At 37.6% G+C, this 16,049-nt stretch overlaps 1 long non-coding RNA gene across 1 annotated transcript; it reads left to right on the forward strand.

The window, feature by feature from the left end:
- The first annotated feature begins 1,163 nt into the window (after positions 1–1,163).
- LOC104227337 (uncharacterized) lies at positions 1,164–1,934 on the forward strand. The gene is made up of 2 exons (XR_711087.2): positions 1,164–1,423; positions 1,597–1,934. It is a non-coding gene; the product is annotated as an uncharacterized lncRNA (long non-coding RNA).
- The last annotated feature ends 14,115 nt before the right edge of the window (positions 1,935–16,049 follow it).

Below are 16,049 nucleotides of genomic sequence, written 5' to 3' on the forward strand. Positions count from 1 at the left end.
CACCTAATCAGAAATGACACATTATTAACAAACAAAAAAAAGACACATTAGTGTTCTTGAAATCATTGTTCTTGGTGTTCTTCGCTATCTTCATGTCTATTCTTGTTCCAACCACGATTTTAATCCAAAATTTCAAGAGAAATTCCTCCAAATTTGTTATAACTTCAACTAAAGATTCCCTACCAAGACTCTAAGACAACCCCAAAATTAATTTCTCAATTTTTCATCAAATCAAGTAACCCATTTTAAACCTTCAAGCTTTATAAAGACCCCATTAATGGTGTTTCGATTTCAAATGAAGAACTCGGACTCATTTTAGTTTTAATCCATAGGGGGCTGCTCCTGGAGAAGAGTGATGGTTGGAGATGGGTGGGGTGAAGAAGAAGGGTTCGGTGATGGGGGTTAGAAAGGAGGGTGGCAGAGGATTTGGTGGTGAGGGGGGGAGCTTGGCGGCGGCTGGTTGTTTGGAGAAGGGGCTGGCAGCTGCTTTATTGTGTGAAGAAGAAGGGTTGGTTCAAACTTTCGAGCTAAATCAATGGTGGAGGCACAACAATGGTGAAAGTGGAGGAGGCAATGGTGATGGACATAAAGAAGAAGGAGGAAATAAAAAGACAAAAAAAAAAATCTATTTTTGGGCTCTTCACGCGCCTATATTGGGTAAAACTCATTCTCTATGCCAACTTAGCAAGAAATGCCTAATTGGAACAAAGTTCATGTAATTTACGTGCTCATTAGGAACACCCCTAAGTTCATGTGTATAAATGAAAAATCGTGCAAACTTTAAATGTCTTCGTATGTATTCCGCCTTCATTTTAAGGTTCGGCTCATGTGCATGTCAAATAGAGGCCCAATAGAAATTTTCTAAATGTTCAAATATGTTCTGGCAAATAAGATTAAAAAAATACGAAATATATAAATAACCTTTTTAAGTTATCCCCAATCATCGGACAGACACCTCAATTGACCCATTTACTATTTTGACACTTCAAGTGTCTATTAAGTGTGTCCTGTAAACACATTGCGCTGACATAGCAAATCAATTGTGTCACATTAACAATTGAGCGCGTGAGAACTTCAATTACGTTTTTTTTTTTTTCTTTTCAGTTTAAGTTATTTTATGTGTGGTCGACACCACATTTTTTTTTTTAATTCCAAATTATTTCCACCTTCTCCCTGAAAAATTTCGTCCACCAACAAGCCATCCTCTAGTATCGACAATCCCAACTGTTTAGTAAAGCCCAAGGTTGACCAACAATAACCAGTAAAAAATAAGTGGATTTTACCCTATTTCATCATGTCCAATAATTAGAACTCTGATTGTTATTGAAATTGGAGAAGATTTTATTTAATTGGTGAACCGACCCAGATAAAAGGGTTTATAGGAAGCAAAAAGGATGTTGAAGATCCATTTAACTGACCCGAGGTAGAGCTTCGAATCGATATGGATATATAATTATTGATTTTAACTTTATGTTTCTGCTTTTGTTATTCGAGAAGACAGCAATGGCTCCTTGCTGATACTTCTCAACCAAAAGTGCAATTGTTATCTCATCTTTTCTCCCAATAAACTAATGCTTTTGTTCCGCTCTTTCTCAGCTTTCACTCAGGGAGTAGTGGCCGAAAAGGCAATCTTTAATAGTCATTGTTCAGTTTATCATTTAGCTTTGCAGATTGACTTGGAATGAAGCCACAGAGAAACACACATATTGGGTGAGTATGAAAATACTTGAGGTTTTTGTTTCCACACGGTTGTGATCTTATTGGAAATATGCAGAAGAAGAAAAATTGAGAGAAAGAAATGGGAAAGGATTATCAGGATGAGGGGTGGGGAAGAGAATGAACTTTTCTTTTATATTGAAGATGTGAAAAACGGAAAAACTTGTTTATTAGTTTTTCTGGATTTTTAATTACATGTGCAATATTTTTGTTTAAAATTATATGTCTCCTTACTTCATTGGCTCATTTGATAGTGTAACACATGCAAGGTGGCTGACTTGGTCGTATGTTTACAAGATACACTTAATATCAAAACGATATTAAAGGGGTCAGTTGAGTTGCACGTCTGATCGTTGACGACAACTTAAAGGGGTCATTTATGTTTTTCTCCTAAAAGAAATAACTTGATTGTTTTGGTGACTCCGGTAAGCCAATCAATTCAAATTGAAGTAATAATGTTAAATGTGAATTTTTTATCCTACACAATAGAGGCGGATCTAGGATTTTCGGAGGATAGGTTAATTGTTACTTTTTAAAAAAATTAAACAAAAAAGTCGATTGGGGATCCGATCCTTGACCTTAAGGCTATTGGAAATAAGAGACCAAAATCAGTGAACCACTTTATCTCTTTTGACCATGGGTTCCATCAAATATATATACATATTTTTGTCAAATTATGTACATCATATCTATACTTTAACCCGAGGACCACGGGTTCACGTGACCCATATTTTATACTGTAAATCCGCCTCTACTACACAACCATTAATATGTAATATAACCAAATCTAGTAATTCACATGGAAGATTAGGGAGCCCATAGTCTTTCTCAAAATTCTTTAGCAAAGAAGAAAGAATCGGGAAAAGTTATTCCGCCATGTCAACTCAAGTGCTATTTGACTCTTTTTGATGATAAATGACATTACAAAAAGGTCAACGACATCTTTTGCGTAAAAGATACTATATTTCTTTGGCCCTCGAATTAAAGTAAATAACTTAAGATAAAAATTAGAATATTTCAAGTAATATTTATATTTGTTAATAACAAAGTTTTTGTACTTATAGTTCCTTATTACTCCGTCCGAATTTTCATGACCAAACTTCTTGTACGCCAAGTTGGACCAGCTATGTCCGTCATTTCTTTCTCTCATAAATTGAACCAGCAAATGCTGAAATATTCTTTTGTGAAGGATTCAAGGAAAAAGATGACATTCTGCATAAAGATGTTGTTGCATCTACTGATCACCTCGTATTGGCTTGATGACTCATAATATTCTCAAAATTGATGACGTGGAGCTTCATCTCACGAAGACGCTTGGATCAAACAAACCTCTAATAATGCTACAAGCTTTGTTGCACAATATCACTTTTTATATGCGACAAAATATTTTTAAATGAGATCCAACTTTAATGAGTTTAAGGATGCAGTGAATTCTTCTATTTACCTATATGTACAACACTTTAATGACCAACACTATTCAATCATGAGCATGCAACTATGATGATCGCGCGAACTATTGAGCCATTAATAAATATATATAAAGGACTAAGAGCCCGTTTTTGATTAGCCGGAAAAAATTAGCTACTTAAAAGTACTTTTAAAGTGCTGAAACTGGTTTTATAAATAAGCAGTTAAGTGTTTGGATAGAAGTGTTGAAACTAAAAAAAAGTTGTTTATGTGTTTGCTAAACAAGTGCTGGTAAGCACGCCTTTTATTAAAATGACTGAAGTAACCTTAAATCTGTTAAGGCTACAAAGGAGTTGATTAATACAAGATTTTTAATTCTCAATACAACATAATATATATTTCAGCCACTTTAAATTTAAATTGATTACCTAAGATAATATTTATAAATACAAGTGTTATTTTAGAGTTCACTCAGACACAAGAAGGGGGTTGAATTGTGTATTGCCCTTTCACGATTTCAAATAACCAAGTTTTTTGAACAAACTAACCTGACACAACCAGAATGTAAAGTGCAGAATTTAACTAACACGGCAATTTTATGTCGAAAACCCCATTGTTCAATGGAGTAAAAACTACAACCTATCCCAGTAGGATTTGCTTCAAAACTTTACTAACTTCAATGAGCAGTTTTATGTTATAACTTTATAATTAAGGGGACTAACTCTAGTACCCTAGCCCCTATAATCAATCCAATTGTAGCTAACCTTTCTCAAACTAACTCTAGTCTAGGAAATAAACAAAAACTCAAAGTTTCTATACTAATATGTGATTACACTTCTCAAAAGCAAATAGATTACAATTCGGACAATTGACTCAACCTAAACAACTAAAAAACTTCAACAACTTCGTCTTCATGAGTAGGTTCTTTAGTCGAGCAGTTTGAATCTCCAGGAGTACCTTCTTGTCGAGATTTTTATTGCATAAGAATATTTCTGAGAATTAGTTCGAATAACATGAGTCTTAAATAGATGTGGAAGGTCTCTTTATATAGGTGTGAGGTTGGACGAAAATATCCTCCAATTAATGCTCCAAAACCTAGAATTTTTCGGTTAAGACAAACATCTCCTATTTTGATTTGGTTGCTTAATTATTCCAATTCCTCAAACCTTTACCTATAATGCAAGTATTTTCATAGTTATTGACTTCTTTTCGAACAAGAATTAATTCAATTAATGTTTTCCTTGTAGTACTCGAATAGGTTTTCTTGAGGAATCCAATTTACACATGAATTCTATCTTGTCGTCAGCATTCTACACTTCAACTTTTATGAACTTAATTCTTGCATTATACATAACTTTTATGAACTTAATTCTTGCATTATACATATAACACATCTGCGCGCCAGTCTAGTAGCATAGCAACATGTCCATGAAACTTGATTCTTTCAACACAATTGATCTAGATTTGTTAATCATCAAAATATAATATATGTTCAACTTAATAATTTTCCATTTTTGATGATGACAAACCCCTATGTAAATTATTCCACTGCTCAAGTAATTCATCAGTCTTCAGCAAAAGAACCAGTTTTATTAGCAACAAAGGGACTCGCTATTCATTCATCGCAACCCTAAAGATGGCTAGGCATGAAATATTTCGACCGCAAATTTCGCATTTGACACAATTCTTGTCATAAGCGAAGATGCCAATGATGACGTATTGTTGACACTTGATGTAGATTCTTCTTGTTTATTGTCTCCCATCTTTGACACAAATATTATTTAATAGCTGACGACACAAATCAAGATTATTTCCTTTCTGGTGTGGAAGATCAGACTAAGCTGCAACCACAGAGCATACTCAGACAGAACCTTGACTCAGTTACCAAGATAAATCTTTTCTGATGTGGAAGATCAGACTATGCTGCAACCACAGAGCATACTTAGACAGTACCTTGGCTCTGATACCAATTGTTGCGGAAGCCAAATGTATATAGTGTGAATAAGTCACAACTACTATACCAAAAATTATGACAGCCACCAAATAATAAATAAGACAATAAAACAACAATAAAGGGAACACCAGAATTTACGAGGTTCGGCTAATTTTGCCTACTCCTCGGACACAACCAATATTTTATTTCACTCCAAAAATACAAGTGAAATAATACTAAAGAGAGAAGATACAAATGCCTTAAACAGATGAGAAGGCAAATGAGAGGTGTATTTCAATCCTAAACATTAGGCCTTCTTTTATAGGGGAAAAATCCCCCCAAACTTAACTCCCAACCAATGTGGGACTTTGGCATTTTGCCAAACTTCAACAAATCTCCACCTTGGCAAAATTCCACATTTTCAATTCTCTCTCAATAACAAATTTTGGTTGTGTCTTCATCTTCAATCTTCAGTGTTCAACAATGTTGATCAAATCCAAACAATGTTGAAACTTGACCGCAGTCACCACCTTTGTCAGCATATCAGCAGGATTCTCTGTAGTATGAATTTTCTTCACCGTGACTCCACCTTCTTCTATGATTTCTCGTACGAAATGATACCGAACATCAATGTGCTTCGTCCTTGCATGATAAACTTGGTTCTTCGCTAATTGAATAGCACTTTGACTATCACAAAAAATTGTGATACCTTTTTGTTCAACACCAAGCTCCTTTAGCAATCCTTGAAGCCAAATTGCCTCTTTCACAGCATCTGTAATAGCCATGTACTCTGCCTCTGTTGTAGACAAAGCAACTGTTGACTGCAAAGTAGACTTCCAACTAACTGGTGCCTTTGCAAAAGTAAACACATAACCAGTAGTTGATCTTCGTTTGTCCATATCACCCGCAAAATCTGAGTCACAATATCCAACTACAAACTGATTGTCTTCCTGCTCAAAAACTAACCCGACATCTACAGTATTATGAATATACCGTAGAATCCACTTCACAGCTTGCCAATGCTCCTGCCCTGGATTGTGCATATATCTGCTAATAACTCCAACAGCTTGTGAAATGTCAGGCCTTGTGCAAACCATTGCATACATCAAGCTACCAACAGCATTTGCGTATGGTACCTTTGACATATACTCTCGTTCAGCTTCATCCATTGGCGACATAGTAGTACTTAGCTTAAAATGGGAAGCAAGTGGAGTACTAACTGGCTTAGTCTTGTCATCTATGCCAAAACGTTGAAGTACTCTCTTCAAATATTCCTTTTGAGATAAACAGAGTTTCTTTGAACGTCTATCTCTAATTATCTCCATGCCAAGAATTTTCTTTGCCTCACCCAAATCCTTCATCTCGAACTCCTTCTTCAGTTGAATCTTCAACTTATCAATTTCTTCCGAATTCTTGGAAGCTATCAACATATCATCAACATATAGGAGAAGATATACAAAGGAACCATCTTTAAGCTTGTGCAAATACACACAATGATCGTATTTGCTTCTCTTGTACCCTTGCCGCAACATAAACTCGTCAAATCGCTTGTACCATTGTCTAGAAGATTGTTTCAATCCGTACAACGATTTTTCAAGTTTGCACACCATATTTTCTTTTCCAGCAACTTTGAATCCTTCTGGCTGAGTCATGTAGATTTCCTCCTCCAAGTTTCCATGTAAAAACGCAGTTTTTACATCCATCTGAACTAGTTCCAAATCCAATTGTGCTACCAAAGCCAACATAATTCTAATGGAGGAATGTTTTACAACTGGAGAAAACACTTCATTGTAATCAATTCCCTCCTTTTGAGCATATCCTTTGGCCACCAATCTTGCTTTGTAGCGAACATCTACTTGGTTAGGAAATCCTTCCTTCTTTGCAAATACCCATTTGCACCCAATTGCTTTCTTTCCCTTCGGGAGATTGGCCAATCTCCATGTATGATTCTGATGAAGGGACTGTATTTCATCATTCATGGCAATCCTCCACTTATCTTCTTCTGAACTTTGGACAGCGTCTTTATAAGTAGTAGGAACATCATCAGCTACAATTGAGGTTGCACAAGCAACCGTCTCTATGAGACGAACAGGTTTCGTTATTGTTCTTTTTGGCCTGCTGGTTGCTATTGATTCAAGTTGTTGTTGAGATTCCTGAGTTGGAATCTCCTCTACTGGCTCTCCTTCCAGAGGGTAATCTTCATTTGTTTCCTCCTCTGCTTCTTGTGTAGGAAAAATAAATTTTCCCTCAAACTCCACCTGCTTAGAAGCACCTTCATTTTGTTTGGTATCTTCTGTTACCTTATTTACCATAGCAAATTCATCAAAGGTAACATCTCTGCTGAATATTACTTTCTTTGTCATAGGGCACCATAAGCGATATCCTTTGACTCCAGAAGTAATTCCCATAAAAATAGCCTTCTTTGCCCTTGGATCCAATTTTGACTCCGTCACATGATAATATGCAGTTGAGCCAAACACGTGCAAAGAGTTATAATCTACAGCAGGTTTTCCGTACCATTTTTCAAATGGTGTTTTGCCATCAATAGCAGCAGATGGTAGACGATTAATGAGGTGACATGCATATGTAATTGCCTCAGCCCAAAATTCTTTGCCCAAGCCAGCATTGGACAACATACACCGTACCTTCTCCAGCAAGGTCCGGTTCATACGTTCTGCCACTCCATTCTGTTGTGGTGTATGTCTAACAGTGAAGTGTCGGACGATGCCATCATTTTCACAGACCTTATTGAAATGATCATTTTTGTATTCACCTCCATTGTCTGTGCGAATACACTTGATCCTCCTGCCTGTTTGATTCTCCACCATCGTCTTCCATTTGAGAAAAATTCCCAGCACTTCATCCTTGTTTTTCATTGTATACACCCACACTCTTCGAGAAAAATCATCAACAAAGGTTACAAAATAGTGCTTCCCACCCAATGAAGGTGTTTTGGAAGGACCCCAAACATCAGAGTGTACATAATCCAAAATGCCTTTAGTATTATGGATCGCTGTACCAAATTTAACCCTTGTCTGTTTCCCTTTGACACAATGCTCACAAAACTCCAAGTTGCAAGCCTTTACTCCTTTTAACAATCCTTGATCTGATAGAGTTTTCAAGGATTTTCCTCCAGCATGTCCCAAGCGCATGTGCCATAGCTTGGTTGCTTCTGCCTCTTTGTCGTCACTGGATGTTACTGTCGCTGTCCCAATAACTGTACTGCCACGATAGCGGTACATATTATTATTCTTCCGATTAGCCTTCATTACCACTAGTGCACCGGAGCATACTCTCATCACTCCATTTTCTGCAATGATTTTGAACCCTTTTGATTCTAGGGCTCCCACAGAGATGAGATTCTTCTTCAAATCCGGTACATATCGAACATCTATCAATGTTCTGATCATTCCATCATGGTTCCTTAATCGTATTGAACCAATGCCATATGAGGTAAGAGGGCTGTTATCCGCTGTGTGGATGACTCCATATTCTCCTTCTTGAAATTCCATGAACCAGTCCCTGTTGGGACACATATGATAGCTACAAGCCGAGTCCATCAACCATATGTCTGATGATGTTGATGACTCTGTTGTAACTAATGAGAAGTCTGAATCATCACAATCAGCTACATTTGAATCCATAATAGCCTTTCCATTGTTATGTTTGGCCTTATTCTTCAACTTCGGACAGTCTTTCTTCCAGTGCCCTTTTTCTCGACAAAAGGCACATTCATCTTTACTGGGTCTGGATCTTGACTTGGATCTTCCCTTCTTTGTCCTCGTTTGATTTTGAGGACGACCCCTCACAAACAGTGCTTCTCCTTCTCCGCCCTTCTGTTTTTCTCGCTTTCTTTGTTCATAGCTGTACAAAGCTGAACAAACTTCTCTGAGAGAAATTTCGTCATTTCCATGGAGTAGAGTAGTTTCAAGGTGCTCGTACTCATCAGGAAGTGACGCCAACAACATTAAGGCCAAGTCACCATCATCATAAGTTGTATCCATATTTTGCAAATCTGTGACCAACTTATTGAAACTGGTGATATGTTCATTCATCGTGGTACCAGGAACATAGGTGAAGTGAAACAGTCTCTTCTTCATGTACAATTTATTTTGACTGTTTTTCTTCAAAAATTTATCCTCCAGTGCTTTCCATAATTTACTTGCAGAAGTTTCCTTTGTGTATGGATATTTCTGCTCTCTAGCAAGGTAGGATCGAATGGTACCGCAAGCAACACGGTTGATAATTCTCCAATCTTCTTCTCCAATAACATCTGGTTTCTTTTCTTCAATGGCCAGATCTAGCCCTTGTTGAAAAAGGACATCTAGAACCTCGCCTTGCCACATCCCAAAATGTCCGGACCCGTCAAAAATTTCTACCGCAAATTTCGCATTTGACACAATTCTTGTCATAAGCGAAGATGCCAATGATGACGTATTGTTGACACTTGATGTAGATTCTTCTTGTTTATTGTCCCCCATATTTGACACAAATATTATTTAATAGCTGACGACACAAATCAAGATTATTTCCTTTCTGATGTAGAAGATCAGACTAAGCTGCAACTACAGAGCATACTCAGACAGAACCTTGACTCAGTTACCAAGATAAATCTTTTCTGATGTGGAAGATCAGACTATGCTGCAACCACAGAGCATACTTAGACAGTACCTTGGCTCTGATACCAATTGTTGCGGAAGCCAAATGTATATAGTGTGAATAAGTCACAACTACTATACCAAAAATTATGACAGCCACCAAATAATAAATAAGACAATAAAACAACAATAAAGGGAACACCAGAATTTACGAGGTTCGGCTAATTTTGCCTACTCCTCGGACACAACCAATATTTTATTTCACTCCAAAAATACAAGTGAAATAATACTAAAGAGAGAAGATACAAATGCCTTAAACAGATGAGAAGGCAAATGAGAGGTGTATTTCAATCCTAAACATTAGGCCTTCTTTTATAGGGGAAAAATCCCCCCAAACTTAACTCCCAACCAATGTGGGACTTTGGCATTTTGCCAAACTTCAACAGGAACTGACTAGGACTAAACTGGAAAACCTAAGAGGACGAGGGACCGGGTTCTTTAATAGAAGAGGATTCCCATGAATAAGTGATGTTCGACTATAATTTCATATTTTTGTACATTATTTACCTTACATTTTAAGTGCTTTAATGCTAAATTATACTATATTTGTACTTAATTGAGTTTATTTTATGTGTAGATACGTTGAAGACGAAATTGAGAGCAAAATAGAGATTTTATGTGTATTTTATATACTAAAAGAATGAAGTTGTGATTATTTAATTAGGGGACAAAAAGATCAAAAGATGACAAAAGAAATACAAAGGAAGACAAAATAAACAAATGCAAAGAATTAAAAAGAAAGAAGTGAAATGAGAAACCTGGGCGTGAATTAGCAAAGAAGAAAGACAAGCAATCCAAATAATGTTAGGCAGCAAATCAAAGTCAGCCTTCCAGGCGACACGAGACTCATTGCTCGCGTTAGAGCTCGCGTCGCCAGGCCTAATGCCAGGCGATGCGTGTTCTGGGTTTCAAACCTATTTTGTCTCTTATTTAGTTTTGGACTTGTTTATTTCGTTTGTGTCTTTTTCCTACACATATAAATAGTCATTAAATACCAATTTTAAGGGACCAGAGACCGATATTAGACCGGAGATTCGACCTAAGGAGGCAAGAACACACTAGGAGCAAGGCGGAGAATTCTTCTACGAGTTTTTCACTTCCTTCTTCCTATTTCCATTATTGGTTATGAATTCTAGTATTGTAGTTATGCATACTATTATGAATAACTAATTTGTTATCTAGGGTTTTGATGGAACCTATTGGAGAATGATTTTCCTGTTACGTTAATATAAATTTGTTGTAACTTTTTCTCTATTTGTTCAACTACGTTTATATTGTAGTTGGTTGAAGAGCTCTCAATCGACTGTGTCTATTTAGTATGTATTACTTGGGAGAGAGTGCGTATTTAGGTAGTTGTTGAACAACATTACTCCTAACGTATATGAGGGATCAATACGGAGGGTTTAAAGGTGGGATTAGGGATAACAAATCTTGGTGCTATCCGAGTGAGCCATACTTAATGCCAGCTAGCGCAATTGGGAAAAATATGTCCAGTAAATTGTGGTAGTTACTCGGGAGAATTACAACACTCAGAGTGCTCATGATCAATAGAGGATACTTAGGCGAAATTAAAGAATACGTAGCGGGAAGGATTCCGACAATTGAGGAAATCATAACTCAGACCTCCTTAATCTTGTCTCCAATCCTTATCCTTGTTAATTTATAGTTTTACTGCTTTCTAGTATTTGTTAGTTAATTAGATAAAAATAAATATATTAATCTTTATAAAGGAAATTGTTTGAACTTGTGTTGCTTAGCGATATTGAATAACTGTAGCTAAGCCTTAGTTCTCTGTGGGATTCGACTCCGGATTTTTAGTCCGAATTATATTTGCAGCGACCGCTTATACTTTTTAGGACTAGAGTTGGGCGTGATCAAATTTGGCGTCATTACCGGGGAACTAACGATGTAGCCCTAGAAGCTAATCAAACCGAGCAACAACAACCTCCTGCTCTTTTTTCATGTTCAGCTTCCTATTCTCCTCTTTCAGGAAGGCAATTTCCTCTTTTGTATTTTCCTCTTCCTCATTGGCAACAGCCAAATGCCCCAAAAGGTTTATGACCGTACTCTTACTTTTTGTCCCCAGTGGTCTAGCTATACAGTCACATTCCTCTTCCTCATTGGCAACAGCCAAATGCCCCAAAAGGTTTATGACCGTACTCTTACTTTTTGTCCCCAGTGGTCTAGCTATACAGTCACACTCTTTCAAGGTCTCTACATCAAACAAATCTTTCTTGGTCCTTTTAGGTCCTCTCAATGGAACCTTGAAATGCTCAAACACCTGTCACGATCCGGATTTTTCACCGTCGGGATCATGATGGCGTTTACTAGTGAAAGCTAGACAAGCCAACTACTCCGATTTATTTACCCTTTTTATTTTTATCTTTTAACAATTTACAAGTTAACATAATATAAACAGCGGAATAACAATGCAGAAGAACGGAATTAACAATTTAACTTAATACAAATATGAATCCATAATAGAGTTCTACTCAGAACTGAAGTCACAATCTCACGGACTGTCTAAGAATACTACAAATAATGGTCTGAACAAAGAAAATACACATTTGTCTCAGAAATAAGTAAAACAAAATAAAAATAGAATAGAAGGGGACGTCAAGGCCTGCGGACGCCTGCAGGACTACCTCGGGTCTCTACTGGACTGAAGGCAGCAACCTCGAACTACGGTCCGTAGGGTCCAGTACCGAGATCTACACAAAAGAGTACAGAGTGTAGTATTAGTACAACTGACCCCATGTACTGAGTAAGTGTCGAGCCTAACCTCGGGGAGGTAGTGACGAGGCTAGGACGCGACAACCATATAGACCTGTGCAATTTAATAATATACGAGAAACAATAATAACAACAATTAAATAGAATAAGACGGAAAAAGGGGGAAACATACTTGGGGGGGGAGTTCAGGTTATAACAATAATGAAGTAAAGTGACAAAGTCAATATCAAACATGAAGCAACGGAAATAATAATATAGAAACAAGTGCACGAGATCACCCTTCGTGCTTTTACTCTCGTCCTCGCCATAGGAATTAACAGAAACAGCATGGCATCACCCTTAGTGTTTTTACTCTCTCATAATCATGATCACCCTTCGTCCTTTTAATTTCATTAATATGGCACGGCATCACCCTTCGTGCTTTAACACTCGCAATATCGGCATCACCCTTCGTGCATTAACACTCACTCATAATCTCATGCACGACATCACCCTTCGTGATTTATACTCTTCCTCACCCAAACAAATACAATGATAATATCCCAGCAAAGGAATCAACAATAGAAACAATACCGTCCCGGCAAGTGAGTCGACAATAGAAACAATATCATCCTGGCAAGGGAATCAACTATAACTAACTTAGTTCCACTGTTACTTCACAAAATAATTCTCAACTTGAACCAATACTCGACAATGGTCAATTACCAAGAATTTATCATAAGTTTTGTTTCACAGTGCTAATCATCAATGTAAGCATGAACAATACATAATAATATCACAACAATCTTAATATAAGACTCACGGACATGCTTGACACCAACGTATAGATACTCGTCGCCTCACATATACGTCGTACTCGACACTAACACATAGCAATTAAGACACAACTCCTATTCCCTCAAGCTAAAGTTAGACCAAACACTTACCTCGAATTTCACGGCCAAATTCAAGCCTCAAACACCAGTTTTTTTTATTCCACTTCCAATTCAATTGTATCTAGCCAATATTAACTTATTAACATTAATTAAAGCCAAAGAAACCAACTCAAACGAAAAATTACAAATTTCTCAACATTCTTCCAAAAAGGTCAAAATCTGACCCCGGGTCCGCTTGGTCAAAACTCGAGGTTCGAACCAAAACCCATTCACCTATTCACCCACGAGCCCAAATATGAAATTATTTTTGGAATCCGACCCCAAATAGAGGTCTAAATCTTCAAATTTGTAAAATTCCCAATTCTCTTAAAATTCCTAATTTCTACCCTTAAAGGACAACATTTAAGCCTAGAAATCTAATGGGTGTTGATGAAAAATGAAGGAGATGGGTTTAAGAACATATATCAATGACTTGGTGTTGAAACTTCTCTTCAAAAATTGCCTATGATCTGATTTTAGGGAAGGAGATATGAAATTTTGGGTTTAATCCCGTTCTGCCTCTGTTTTTAAATCGCTGGACAGGCCTTCTTGGTGTTCGCGAGAAGCCTGTCGCATTTGCGAGACGCAGCGGCCAAAAGCCTTCGCATTCGTGAAGGCATTCTCCCCCCAGCCTCCACGTTCGCGATCCAAGTAACGCATTCGTGATGAGTATTTCACCCCTCCCCCAGGTCCCTGCCATAATGGCCTTCGCGTTCACGATAGCTAGGTTATGTTCGCGAAGGGTAACGCCCCCAACGCTCCGCGTTCGCGACCTGTGCCTCGCGTTCGCGACCTGCGCCTCGCGTTCGCGTAGAAGGAATTTCCTTCAGACAAACTTTACTCTTCGCATTCGAGAGAGTTCCTTCACGAATGCGAAGAAGAAAACCCCTGTGCACCTGCAATAGCTAAGACAGCAGAATCTCTAAATCTCAAAACATCCCAAAACCTATCTGAAACTCATCCGAGCCCTCGGGTCTCCAAACTAAACATGTACACAAACCTAAAAACATCATACGGACTTGCTCGTGCGATCAAATCATCAAAATAACACCTAAAACTACAAGTTTAGCATCAAAATCAAAGAAAAAACTCAAGAACTCTTAAGTTTCTAATTTCACAACCGATGGTCCGATTCACGTCATATGAATTCTGTTTCTTACCAAATTTTACAGGCACAACTTAAATACCATATTAAACCTGTACCAAGCTCCGGAACTAAAATACAGGCCTGATACCATCAAATTCAAACATCTTTAAATTTTCAAAAACTCTTAAAATTTTAGTTAAACAATATCTTTCAAAAATTTATTTCTTGGGCTTGGGACCTCGGAATTCAATTCCGGGAATACGCCCAAGTCCCATATTTTTCTATGGATCCTAAGGGACCGTTGAATCATAGATCCGGGTTCGTTTATCCAAAATATTGACCGAAGTCAACTTAAATTAAATTTTAAAGGCAAAATTAGCATTTTCTCAATTTTATACATAACGACTTTTCGGATATAAGCCCGGACTATGCACGTAAATTGAGGTGAGACAAGAGAAGGTTTTTAAGGCCTCGAAATACAGATTTAACTTTTAAAACAAGTGATGACCTTTTGGGTCATCATAACACCCTAGTCAAAAGGAACCCATATGGCAGTGTGTGTATGCCTCTCTATCTTGATTAGTTGTCCTTTTTATGTGATTGAGCATTAGAGAAGGCAAGTTAATTGGCATATTTTGATCCAGCACCTCCATAACAGTCAGGTCCAAGTATGTAGCCTCACGCCTCCTCTTTTATCGGGGCAACATATACTTGTTTACAAACACAAACAAGAGCTTGTAAACCGCTTTTATTTCTTCTTTTCTAACCTTTCTCGAGGTAGTCTTCTCGCTTTTCCGAGTGTACTTAGAAGCCAAGTACATGTCATCTTTCTTCTCACCCAAATCGGGCCACTCATGCCACACATAGGTGTCAAAACCCTCCACATGTACATTCAATATCCCCCCAACACTTTAGCATCAAGAACCATGTCCACTCCCTTTACCTTTGAACTTATTGTGCTACCCTCAAGCACTTTAAAATTCTTATAAAATGGATCATTGTTTCACCATACATGACTAGTAGTGGGCAAAAAAAACATATGTATCTATTTCTGATTCTCAATCCTCTCCTGCAGGTCCTTCATCCCAAACATGTTTATAGTGGCTGGGTCGTTTACTCGGCCTTTTAACATTATCAACCCAGCAAACCATTCTTCTTTATCCACAATGATAATTTTTTTTTGGGTCTTCTTCCTGCGCTTAGAACTGGTTCCTTTCCCTTCAGACTCAGAAACTGCAGCCTTTCATTTTTTGGAGACCTTTTCTCCTTAGATGCATCCGACGATGAGCCAACATTTTTCTTTACTTTTCTCTGAAGAGGGACCTCCTCCTCCTCCCCCTCTTCTTCTTCTTCTTCTTCTTCTTCTTCTTCTTCTTCTTCTTCTTCTCTCCCTCACTCACAAGATCTACTTCCTCCATATCAAACTCATTTCTCAGTCTGAATTCTTATCACTCCTTTTTTTTTCTTGCTCTCCTCCAAGATCTTTTCAAAAGCAGCCTTGCTCTTCCCTCTAGTGTTTGGTGTTCCAACCCCAAGGGCTATAGAATTTTGCAATAACACTGCCTTCTCGGCTAGAGGTTTTTCCTTCCTCACTCATCTTC

This window comes from Nicotiana sylvestris, chromosome 6 (genome assembly GCF_000393655.2).
Source record: "Nicotiana sylvestris chromosome 6, ASM39365v2, whole genome shotgun sequence".
NCBI lineage: Eukaryota > Viridiplantae > Streptophyta > Magnoliopsida > Solanales > Solanaceae > Nicotiana > Nicotiana sylvestris.